This window comes from Ctenopharyngodon idella, chromosome 5 (genome assembly GCF_019924925.1).
Source record: "Ctenopharyngodon idella isolate HZGC_01 chromosome 5, HZGC01, whole genome shotgun sequence".
Classification (NCBI taxonomy): domain Eukaryota; kingdom Metazoa; phylum Chordata; class Actinopteri; order Cypriniformes; family Xenocyprididae; genus Ctenopharyngodon; species Ctenopharyngodon idella.
The window spans coordinates 25,931,295-25,944,859 of NC_067224.1; the positions used below are offsets into that span (position 1 = coordinate 25,931,295).

Here is a 13,565-nt window from a genome sequence, read left to right on the forward strand (position 1 = left end):
GCCTCAGCATTTTGATGTGTGATGACCCGATCAGAAGGGCTAACGCCTTTGAGATGACGTCGGGAGCTCGGCGGCAATGTTATTAGGCATAGGAGAACAGTTCTCCTCAGGCCAGCGGATTGTGGTAGCGATTCCCTATGGACAAAAGATTCTTCATCGGATGGAATGAGCTCGAATTCGAGCATGTTGGAAACTTAGGGCGAGGCCCAAATGCAGGAAAACTGTCATGGAACAGAGGCAAGTCTACTGTATACTGTATATACATCTTATCTCATTAATTGAGTTGATTAACTGAATGTGCTCCTCCCGAACTTTGTTAATAAAACATAATTTCTCAGAGACTGTTTGTATTGGTAGGCCAAAACATTAAACCCACATCTGTCAGCTATCCACCCACACTGCTGTAACATGTATGATAATATACATACAATTTATACTTGAATAGACAAAGTCAAATGTTGCAACTGACCCCATAATAGGGGACAGTTGCAAAAGTCCACAGGGGCAGTTGCAACAATTAACATAAAGAATTATATAAATTCTTTAACATAATTTTGCGATTTCTTTATTTTATTTTTGCACAGACAGGGTCTTTACTAGTTAAACTGGCTGTATAAAGACAAAGACTAGCAAAAGGGAGGAAAAACATTTTCAAGTAACAACCATGTTTTGGTTAATTATTACAATACACTTGAACTACAAAATATTTTTTAATCAAAATCAAGACACTGAAATTTAATAATACTTCTGTGAAAATGTGTGTGTGTGTGTTTAAGTGAATGTTGGAATATAATCTTAAGCGTGCATCTGGACAAGCAGGTGTGTGTGTACGATCCTCAATTGGATGGAACTGAAATAAATACTTTTGAGTCTTTTTGATGTACTTTTAATGTTGCGATCCTATTGGACTTATGATAGCAACCTGAATTGTAACAAAGCACTGTTGGCCAGAGGAGAACTGGCACCCCGACTAAGCCTGGTTTCTCCCAAGGTTTTTTCTCCATTTTAACACCAATTTGCCACTTGTCTGCCACCTGATGTCACCTGATGGAGTTTGGGTTCCTTGCCGCTGTCGCCTCTGGCTTGCTTAGTTGGGGACACTTGACTTGACATTTGATATTCAACAGTGCTTTGATCTGCCTGCATTGACACTATTCTTTAAGAGCTGCTGTGCAGCCAAACAATGTACCAGTTATCAATGTAAAGCTGCTTTGACACAATCTACATTGTAAAAAGCGCTATATAAATAAAGGTGACTTGACTACAGGTTTGGCTATACTTGTGAGCAGTATTGGAGATAATGCATTACAAGTAATGTGAATTTTGTAATCAGATTACTTTTTTCAAGTAACTAGTAAAGTAATGCATTACTTTTAAATTTACAACAAAGCATCTGAGTTACTTTTTCAAATACGTAATGCAAGTTACTTTGTTTTCCCATTTATTGACTGACAGATTTCCTGTCCCCATGTTAAGAGAAATCGTGAGTAAACTGCAGAGGCGTTGTGTGTGCTGTATAAACATGGTGCTTATTGTAGTTTAGACTAAATGCGAGCAGGCATTTACTCATCCCATTTGCACAAAACAGATTCAGTATTCCTCAAAATGAATAAAAGCAGAAATCCAAACTCAAAATAAATATGTTAAATAATATAAATATGCTTTATGTGATCTCAGTTTATGAACCAATGCCTTTGCTGCTGACCTTCGATAATCCAATTCAACCATACTGTGACGAAGTGTCTAGCGAGGATGGGCGGTATGCTGACTGATGATGTGAACCACCTGGAGCAAAGAAAATGGACAGACTTGATTTAAAGAGCAGATGGAATTGAGAGAACAGGCCTGACTTTCGTTTTGAATCCGGCGCAGGATGAACGCTATGTGAACGAGGGCTAACTTGAATGGATGCATTGCGAACTGTTTGTGGTCAGAGACTGTGTATTCGCATACTGGAATGCCGGTTTGTGCCAGTGACGCTGAACGGACTAATTGACTCGACAGACGAATGGACATGACCGGGTTAAACAAAGGTGGTGACGGCAAAGTGGTCTAATTGATACAGACCACGTGACCCAGTGTTAAAAAGGGGGAAAGAACAAAATTATTACACTGGTGGCAGTGGCGGGATTTTCCTTTCCTTTTTCAGTATCTAGTAACACATTTCAAATGACAATGCCTTCTCAAACTGGCCAGTTTCAGCGCCCTGTTTTTATGCCAGAAACTTTTACAAGGGCAGGCCGGGAATGGGCAGACTGGTCTGAACAGTTTGAGATGGCAGCTGAAGTGAATGGTTGGGATGAAACATTAAAACTGAAGTTTATGTCCTTACTGTTATCAGGCAAGGCAAGAGATATATATAGTGGATTGACCCTGAATGATAAAGCTAATTATCAAAGTTTAAAAGCTGCTATGACCAAATGTCTACAACCTTGTAATAGTGATGAATGGAATCGTGTAAACTTTACATCACAAAAGCGTTTCTCTAGTGAAACAGCCAGAGAATTTGGCAATGCTTTGAGGCGTTTAGTTGGTAAAGCCTATCCTTCTGTAGATTTTGCTACACAAGATCTTTTAGCAAAAGATCAGTTCATAACAAACATTGGTCGTACTGACTTGCGGGTTCAACTCCGAACAGCCAAATTAAAGACTTTAGAGGAGGCTATTAATGTAGCTGCTGAACTTGAACTTATAAGAGAATTAGAACAAAATTCTTCCCATGCAGATGCTAGAGTCCGGGGTTTGACAGATGGCTCTTCCCCTGACCCCCAATTTCATGCCTTATTGGAGGTTGTAGAGGGTTTAAGGCAGGAAGTTAAAACTCTACAGGTTACTGTACAAAATATGCACAGAGAGGAGTGGACAGTAGGGTAATGGAGGGGAAGAACCTGAGTAGGGCAGGGGCAAATGTGGATAAAACTGCCGAAAGGGTGTGTTGGAAGTGTGGCTGTAATAGACATCTGAGGAGAGATTGTCCATATGTACAGGGAAACTAGAGTGGGCTGGTTCAGAACGCCAAATGCCAGCCCCCTTCCCCATGTCAGGCCTTAGATCTGCAGTTCCCAGTGAGGGGAGTGGGATGGGTGTGTATCTAAAAGTAAAGGTGGTAGGAGTTGAATGTAACCTCCTTGTTGGGGGGGATCTAATCATTATTAGATAATGAGGGTCGAGTAGCAGTGGCGGATGGGAGTCAGATGGAAATTTTAGGGAGGTGGCAGGCAACATGCCAGTTTGATAATCTTGTCTTGATTGTATTTTTTTTTAGTGGCCAATATTATGACACAAGAGATTTTGTTGGGTACTGATTTTTTTACAGAAGTTTAAAGCTGTTATTGATCTGGGAAGTAGGCAGTGTAGCATTATGGGGAAGAAATTGCCATTATTTTTTGTCCATGATGCAAGTCAAATGTTGTCAGTGACAGTCTCAGGGGATGTTATCCTCCCCCTTAGGAGTGAGGTAGTAGAAGGGGGGGCCGCCAAGTGTAGAGGGAATGTTGGAGCCGGGCACTTTAACAATGGGAGATGCATTGGTTGCTAGAATTGTAAGGTAGACAATGGGAGACTGCCAGTGAGAGTCATTAATGTAGCAGATGATCCACTCATACTGAAACAAGGTATGGCTTTGGGAACCCTGGTTACAGATGTGGAAGTGGGTAGTGAGGAGTTGAGGAAGTGTGGGGATAAGTCGTGGTTGTTAGAAGATTTGATCGGGGAATTGGGCCTAAATGATAGAGGGTTTGACACACAAAAAAAAAACTTTACTTCAGCAGATAAAGGCTGTAGCCAATTCCAATTAAAATCTCCAATTAATATTAATTCCAACAGTAAATGCTAAGGATTTTGAGAATACCACTTCAACTGCCATGAGTTCAAATTGTTTAGGTATTGACTTGGATAGCAACAAAGTTACCTTGTACTTTTTTTTTTTTTTTTTAATCACTAATCCACCCGATCGATTCTAAAAACATTATACCCTTCAATATTAATAACCTTATCTGAAATTGATTTATTAAGCCAAGTTTCAGAAATTACCAAAACGTCAGCATCATTGTTCTTTACCCATATACGCACCATATCCATTTTAGGGAGTAAACATTCAAATGAACAAAACCTATCCCAGATCTAATTTTAAAATCTGCCGGAGTAGGATAAGTAGTTGTAACATCTTGTGGACCTGGATTTAGTGCAACATTCCCTGAGATCAGTAGCAGCAACATTATCATACTTTTGTGCAAAACTGATAGGTAAAGAGTCCCCATTCGTTGATGTTACATGTTGAAAAAAACAGGGCATAACATAGTGAGAAACATGATGATAAGACTTCATCAAGACCATGTGTAGATGATTTAACACACATAAATTCTGACGGTCATTCGCAGACAGTAAAACACAGGTATATCTCCCAGTATGAGTCTCATTTGGCCAGTGCACGTAAATACCAAAATCTAATTGTCCAGAGAACATAGAAGAATGATTGCCAATATCACAACTTGTTAGAATATAGCATAAGATGATTAGAATCAACATAGTTATTCTCCAGTTTTCGTGCCACATTGTGCCTTTTAATAATTAAGTCCACAGGAAGACAGAAACCGTAGAGTTATGGAGTTATGAAGTTGTGAAATTAATCAGCAAAATGCACGTCTCGAGTCAAGTTCTGAACAGCAACTGGAACTACCAGTCCACGGCCCTGTTATCCACGGAATCTCCGCCAGACCAGGGCCCTCTTTTCTTCGCGCTCACCTCACCACAAATCCGCTAAGCCATGGCTTTCTTGTCCACACAGTCCCGGCCAATCCACAGCCCTCCACGTGAACCTCGCAAGTCCACACGCTCCCGTGAATCTGTCAGTTCATGGCCGTCTTATCCACACGCTCCTCTGTTCCACGGTGGAGAAAAAACTCTTGCCACACTACCCTCCTCAAAGCAGCAGTTATGAGCAGACGAGACGTGGGAACACGTACGAAAAAACACAGAATACTTACAATACCAATAAGTAACAATGATTTTAGATAAACCACATTTGTTCCATTCTTTTGTTTTTATTGCTAAAGTAAGTGTTGAACCTTCTTCTCCTGCATCCTATTCTTCTGTGATCCAGAATGGCTACACAGCTGAGAGGTTTGTTTGAGCTGTGCCCTCTACTGTACAGGAGTGAGTTTGCATTTTCTTCAGCACTGAGGCTTATTCATTTCACTTTTTGTGTGAAAAGGCATTTACATTTGCCAAAAACATATATATATATATATTTTTTCCTAGTAAAAAAAATAAGCAAGCTCAGCCCAGGTGCGAAAAAGTAAAGCAAAAGTAACAACGCATTACTTGAATGGAATGATGGCACTTGTTCGGACCGTCCCTGTTTGCCAGATCTGAGCCACAAGCAGGCCATAGCAATGCCACATGCAGTGTTGGGGGTAACGCGTTACAAGTAACGTGCGTTACGTAATCAGATTACTTTACTGAAGTAACGAGTACAGTAATGCATTACTTTATAAATTTACACATTAATATTTGAGTTACTTTTAAAAAAAAGTAATGTGAGTTACTTTTCAGTTTAATTTGAATTAAAAAAAAATAAAGTACTGAATTAAAATAGTTGGAAAAAAGGAGAAGGGGATTGTTGTGTAGATTATATGTAGGTGAAAAACTCTTGTCAACTGAAAAAAACACCACTTCAAATTTAAAAAAACATCTGCATGCAAAGCACAGCACTACAGAGTTGGAGTGAGCACTACAGAGAGAGCCGAATGATACCTGCACCCCGCCTCAAGCTAAACAATAAAAGCTTGATTTCAGTTCACGTTCACCACCAGGTAAAACAATTAGATCGACTGAACTCAACAAATTGGTTGCTGCTTTTATTGTTGAGGAGATGCAGCCACTGTCCACTGTGTAGGCGCCTGATATTTACTGAAATAAACTGTCAAATCATATGAAAAAATTGCTATGTATTTCATACTGTATATGGGCTCATATTTGTCATAATTTAAAGCTCAATAACGTTTGAAGTGAATAATTTACAGTCAACGAACCAACTGTACAGTGTTTATCTACATGTCAGCTATGATGCACACCTTTCATATTTTTGATATTTATTAAAATTCACTGTCAAATCATATGTTAAAATTGCTATTTTTCACTACTGTATATGGGCTCATACAGAAATGTCATAATTTAAAGCTCAATAACATTTGAAGGGAATAATTTACAGTCATAAAACAAACTGTACAGTGTTCATCTACATGTCAGCTATGATGCACACCTTTCATCTTTTTGATATTTATTGAAATATACTGTCAAATCATATGTAAAAATAACTATTTTCACTACTGTATATGGCCTCATACAGAAATGTCATAATTTAAAGCTCAATAACATTTGAAGGAAATAATTTACAGTCATAAAAGAAAATGTAGTGTGTAACGTGTCAGCTATCATGCACACCTATTAATTATATTTTTGATATTTATTAAAATAAACTATAAAATCATATGTAAACATTAATAGCAATGTATGCAAAGGCATAGAATGATTGTTTGAAACTGTTTGTTTATTTAATTTTTCTTTTTCATTTATTTATTCTCTCAAACTATCAGTTATGCTAAAGCAATCAAATAGTTCCATAGAAGCCACATCTGCTAAATGATCTATAATATGTGTTTCTCAATTATGTTATATACCGATCTTAAAAAAAAACCGCACTGTACAAAATTTACCTGACATGGGTATAGAAGTATTGTTAAGTGCTTGCTGTGACTTGAAAACATGACAACTGTTGTTATGACAACTGATGTCATGTGACCTGGTGGAGGGAAATTCTTGGCTCAGAGCCAAAAGTCTCAACAGCTTTTTGAGTAATCCATATAGTTTCAAGTACAAATAAATATTTTTATTTACAAAAAACATTTAAACATTTCGAGGAATTCATGCAATGTCAAATAAAAAAAATAATAATTTTTTTTGATGATAAAATATTTTTAAAAAAATAAAATAAAAAAGAGCCTGCCAGGTCAATTTGACCCTCTTTACGCATTCTATAGTTAATAAAATAAACTGTCAAATCATATCAAAATGTAAAGGTATGTATTTCACTTAAATTTTTTAAAAGATCCGTTATCTCTTAATGGTGCTTTCTCAGTAATTTTCCGCACTCTAGATTCTTGGAACTCTTAAATTTGTACCTTTAGGGGTCCAACGGCTTGTCACTGGGGCAGTACCCTCAAGCGTACACCTGTTTTACCCTTTATAATGGGTACATATTGGTACCCTTACAGTTTGTATCTTTCAAAGGCAAATATGTACCTTTGGTGACCAAATTGTACCTTGTAGTGCTATGGTACCATAATGTACCCCTAAAAATGGTACAAATTTGTCCTTTTAAGGGTACTGCCCCAGTGACAAGCCCTTTGTACCTCATGATGGCACATTTGTACCCCACACAACATATTAAAAAGGCCAAAATGCTGTTTTACAACATTTATTAAATAACATTAAAAATATTACAATCTCACAATTTCATTCACAGATTTCAAAGAAAAAACATTTTAAACATTGTATCACAATGCGTCATCAATATTGCAGGATTTATTGCATTTACATATTGATCAATTTCACATTTCCAAAAACAGTACACACATTACCTGTAACTCTTTAAAACATTAAACAGTACTACACATTTCATTTTAACTGTACATTTTAAACATTCTTGTGAATCACAATTTATCATAGACTTAGTCTGTTTCAAGGGTCCGAAAGTCCATCTTTTGCCCTGGTTAAATTATACTCCATTCATGTATGCATGGAAGTGTGAAGCATAAGACACTGGGTTTAAAAGCTCACCACACAGAAGCCAATTAAGTTTGAAAACCAAGGTGTTTGGTTGCATCTTATGAATATCCATTCACATGACCTTCAATCGAGGATGCATCCTGACCAATGACTGCAAACTCCTGTTGGAGACAAATTAAAAATTAGTACAACCTCAAATGCACAATTACATTTTTTTTAACCCTCCATTTTTGTAACCACAATAGGATAAAAATTTAAATCAAGGCTGATTCACACCAAGGACAATAACTACAACCATAAAATTATATAACATAATTCTCATTTTCATTCTTAGACAATAGTGATAACTGTACCATAACTGTAACAATAATGACACAAGAGGAACAACATCATTGGAATCACTTTTGGGGGAACTTTTTTTCCAACTGATGAACAAAAACATTGGAAGCCAATCAGAAATAAAGAGCTCCAGCATTTAAAGCAGCAGATGATTTAGCTGCAGCACTTGCTTAAAATAGAGAACATTATCTTCCCTTTCCTGCAAATGCTAAAATAGTTATTACTAGGGGGGGGTGGGTGAGGCTTGGTCAGGACAGTTTGTAGCAACACAGCGTTGAAGGGTTAGTTCACCCAAAAATGAAAATTCTGTCATTTACTCACAGTCATGATGTTCCAAACCCATAAGACTTTCGTTCATCTTTATATATTTGAAAATATTTTTAATGAAATCTAAGCAATTTCTGTCCCTCCATAGACAGCTACAGAACTAAAAGAGTTCATAAAGAGATTGTAAATCTATTTCATATGAATTGAGCAGTTTAGCCCAAATTTACTGAAGAGACTCAATTGATATGATGTACAGATTTTATTTAGGCTTTTAATAATATAAACATTGATCAGCAAACATAAACAAGCTCAAACGAACCTTTTTGATGCGTGAGAACAAACATCTTGCTGAAGCTTAAACTTGATGTGTAACAAACGAGAATGAACCTCATTGGTTCTCGCACGTCAAACAAACATGCTTGAGCTTCCGTTTACCACAGCTGATGTGTGTGTTGATGAGTGTTTATATGTGAATAAAAGCCTAAATTAAATCTATTTATCATATAAAGTGATCAAGTCTCTTCAGAAAATTTGGACTAAACTGCAAGATTCATATGGATTATTTTTACGATCTCTTTATGAACATTTTGAAGCATCAAAGTGGTAGTTGCATAGCTGTCAATGGAGGGACAGAAATCACTCAGATTAAAAATATCTACATTTGTGTTACGAAGATGTACAGGTTTGGAACAACATGACTTTGAGTAATGACATTCATTTTTGGGTGAACTAACCCTTTAAACTATAAGAATACACACCTTCAGATAGCCTCACTATCCTTGCTCTTCCTGACCTCATCTTCAACAACCAGAGGTGCAAGCTCCACTGAGTTTATGTTTGAGGGACTGGTGCCAAGATTGCAAACACAGAGGGTAAAAACATATCAGATCAAAAGGTAAACCTCCCATTTTTTTTTTTTTTTTTTTTTTTTTTTTTTTAAATGTATATAAACAGGATCCATCAACTTCTGTTCATTAGAACATATGAGATGTCCTCTATACACTGGTCTGGACTTTAATATAAAGTCTGTACAAGTAACTTACATTGCCATCTTCCAGATCCTTATGGAAAGGGTATCTAAAAGGATAAAAGGAAAGGATACCTGAAAGCTGAATTAAGAAACTCCCTAAGAAACAGTTGGCCCTAAGAAACTCCTAAGATGTAAATCAAAATACTTAATTTACTTTTATTACTTATAAAGCACCATAAATACTTTAAATGTAATGTATATAGGTGAAGCAGTGGTGAACAGTTTACACATTATGGAACATAACTGACTTACATTGTAACCTAGGAGGATTACTGACATGTTTCTTTGTCGAGTCTGGTCTGAAGATCTCTGTGAAAGGGGGAATGACAACAACAGCAGGCAGTGACATATTCATATTGTTACCAATGTACATATAAGGGGGAAAAAATTAATTTTATACTTACATTTCTGTAGTCAAAGGCTGCTGGTAGCATTCGTTGCACTGCTTCTATAGTTTACACCATTATGTCGCTTGAAGTTGATCAAAGTCCCTTTAAGACAAGTCATTTCACTCGGCGGCCATCTTTGAAACGCCTCTCGGGCATCCAAGTGCAACTCCTATCTCTTTGAATGGGGAAACATCAAATTCTCCAAAGCTGTTTGCCAAGCTTTCGATTAAATTTCATATTTGTAATCACCAGTGAAATCTGACAACAACTGTCTCATACATTTTTTCCAAACGCTGGAATCATGACAAAAAAACCTCTATTTTTTAGGCTGGATCAAGCTAATGCGCATGCGCAGACCTAAATGCGCGTCTCTTGTGCCTCATTTCGGAGGCGCGCGTCTGACTGTTTCTATAGTAACCGGTGCTTCTAACGGCCGCTGCAGTGACGCGATGATTTTACCAGTCGGCAATAGGTTGTTTGCAATCACGTGGTTCTGGTGACGCGCGAAATACCGGTGGAGGGCAAGCAGTGAAAATTAGAATGGAGGAGATGGAGAAAAGTCCTTTCTGTGCTGGTTTAGAAAGGTATAAACAGAAAATCACAACATTTGTTGGACGTGATCTTTATGTTATGAAGAAGAGCGACTTTTCCACTGAATTGAAAGACTTGACTGCCATCGAGGAGGTAGATATAGAGAATATGAAGCTGCCGTCACGCCATGTTCAGTTCTAGTTTGGTTTGTTTATATCGCGCTGCCTTTCTGCTAGTGACGTTAGGGCAGTATTTGTGATTTTCTGTCGTGATTGTGAAAAATGTCGTCATTGTAGATCATTTATGCTGAATCGAGAATTGCAACAGGAGCTCACATCATCGTTCAAAGAAATAACTGGACGGTGTAATACAATTTTTGCCTTTTATACGTGTAAAAACACACTAAGGGAAGCAGGTTGAGGAGGTGACGGGAAGACGCCGTATAGCAAATCTAATAATGTCACTGATTTAACCCACTCCCTATCACTCAATAAAATAATCACATAGCTGAGTGTTTTTGAAAGTGTTGTATTTTGTTTTGGTGTAACATTTCATTTGCGAGTATTACTCTCACCCGGTTTGTGAATGAGTATAACTTGCACACAGCCACTTCAGAACTGTTCACGAGCTTTTATGGGTTTGATTTTGGTTGTCATTTGTTTAAATAAATACAAAAACAAACAAACAAACAAACAAAAAAAAAAACAGTGTGTCGGTGTCTATCATAGACTGTAAAAAAGGGTGTCTGTCTGCTGAATGTGACCCTCCGATTCTCCTCCGTGGCCATATGGGAAAGTGAATATTTACAAAGACAACATTAAAACTACACTTGCATTTAACGTTACACCCTTCCAACAAAGAAATGAATCGACTTCTGTCAGCTTGTTGAACATTTTTTATTTGGACATTTTCTACCATATGATGGCTGAAGCAGCAAAGCGTGACACTGTTCTCATGGTAATCAGATCAACATTGTGAACGGGATAGTACAAAACTTAAGTGAAAACACCAAATTATCATTCAATGGGATAAAATAGCTTATCTTCCCTGCAAACGATACCATGAAGAATGTGGATATTTAACCAAATCAAAAACAAATAAGGTAAGCAGGTATCCATATTCATTTCAGTATCAGCAGACGCAAAGCGCTATTAAAGGCGACAACTTTTAAAATTAAAAAGCGATATAAGTTATAAAAACGGTATAAGTTATGTAAACGATATAAACACCTTCTGGGTTCTCGATTTTATCGATTGCTACTTTTGAATTTGAGAGGCTGACTGACTGCGTGTAATATATATATATTTTTTTAAATCGCCCACCTTGTTTCTTGCTTAAAAAGATGAGTGTATAAACATTTGTCTAGCTTGAAGTAATGCTCAGGTGCACGAATTTAATGCACTTGCATGGTTTGGCAGTCTTGAACCACCCACCCCCTGTCAACCTTCAGTCACGCAACTGATTGTACTTTTGTTTGTTGATTAAATGGTACAAACATGGACCCTTTGACAGTTAGAAACAAACGTGTACCTTATTTTCCCAAAATGGTACATATTAGTTCCTTAAGGTGTAAATATGACCCATTGAGTGTACAACCAAAGCATTTGTACCCAGAGTGCTCACAATGTACCCCAACCGTACAAGAGTCAATTAAGAGCATGCTGTTAGCAGATTGCAGTAGCCATCATGGTCCGTCCAATATAAAAAAGGAAAGCGCAAGAGAGAAGACGATGTTTGGTCAAAGGCTGGAGGAAGACATGAAATAATTCAGGGATTTCTTAGACATGGTGTGGGAAAGGGAAGGACAAAGTGGCCCACCCTTGTAGTTTCCATTTTCAAATCTGATGACAAAAAACTGGCAAAATGGCTGCAAACTGTCTGGACAGAGGACAGAAAAGGTGTTCGAGGACAGGTACTCCAAACAGACAGAAGATCTGGTAAATATCATGTAGCCCATATAGATGTATAATAGAATGTAGTGTTTCTCAGTTTTTGGGAGTAGACATGAATAGTTAAGTAACTAGCTTAATTTTTTTTTTCCAGTAACTAAGCAGCTTGGCCAAAGCTAATATGTTCACTCAACTTAATATTTTAATTTTGCACAATGACAGGTAAGGTGAGCGGCTCACAGTCTGCACAGCATGCACAGAAACACACATGTTGGTTTTTCGTCATGTTCAGGTGTCACTGAGGTTATATCAGCATTTATCTGAAAAAGAAAGCTGTTATTACATGTGTATTATATATATATATATATATATATTTATTTATACTTACATATGTAATAACATATATCAGCATTTATCTGAAATAGAAAGCTTTTGTAACACACATATTACATATATGTTATTACATGTGTATTTTATATATATATTATGTGTGTGTGTCTGTGTGTGTGTATAATAGATATATAATAACATATATATATATATATATATATATATATATATATATATATATATATATATATACTGTATATGTTACAAAAGCTTTCTATTTCAGATAAATGATGTTCTTTTGTTTCTTGAGCAGCAAATCAGCATATTAGAATGATTTCTGAAGGATCACATGACACTGAGGACTGGATATATATAGTGCTGTGCAAAAGTCTTAGGCCACCACCACCAGCTTATTTAGCATATTTATAACTTTTATAGCATATAACTTCATAATTAATCCTTTTTGAGGCCATGTTTAGAAAATGCTGTCATGGATTAACCCAAACTTTTTTTTTTAAATTCAAAGATAGGGAAAATGTTGAGAAAGATGAGGAAATTGATGAGGCAAGTAGAGGGAAAAATAAACTCAATGAAACCATGGAAAGAAGGGATGAAGACAATGCTTTCGACAGGGAAGATGACAAGAACAGCACAGGTGATAGGAAAGATGAGTACAGGAAAGATGAGGCTGAGATGAGATGAGACAGGAGCAACACTGCAGATGAAGATGAGGATGATGATGCAAATTCAGGGCAAAGTAAGCTGAGTGGTACAGAGGAAAGGAGGGACAAGGATTATTCTTGTGACAGGAAAGATGAGGCTGGAGACAGGAACCGTAACAATGCTGATGAAGATGAGGATGGTGGTGCAAGTTCAGGGTGCAGTAAGCTGATCTGTACAGGGGAAAGGAGGGACAAGGATTATTCTTGTGACATGGAAGATGAGGCTGGAGACAGGAACATAACAATGCTGATGAAGATGTGAATAACGACGAGACGGACA

General features: G+C 37.2%; 1 long non-coding RNA gene across 1 annotated transcript; it reads right to left on the minus strand.

Annotated features, from left to right (window-relative positions):
* Positions 1-7,470: 7,470 nt before the first annotated feature.
* Positions 7,471-10,143, minus strand: LOC127513159 (uncharacterized). Its single transcript, XR_007930353.1, has 5 exons — positions 9,829-10,143; positions 9,677-9,733; positions 9,438-9,471; positions 9,153-9,239; positions 7,471-7,949 (listed from the first exon to the last, which is right to left on the minus strand). It is a non-coding gene; the product is annotated as an uncharacterized LOC127513159 (long non-coding RNA).
* Between the last annotated feature and the right edge of the window lie 3,422 nt (positions 10,144-13,565).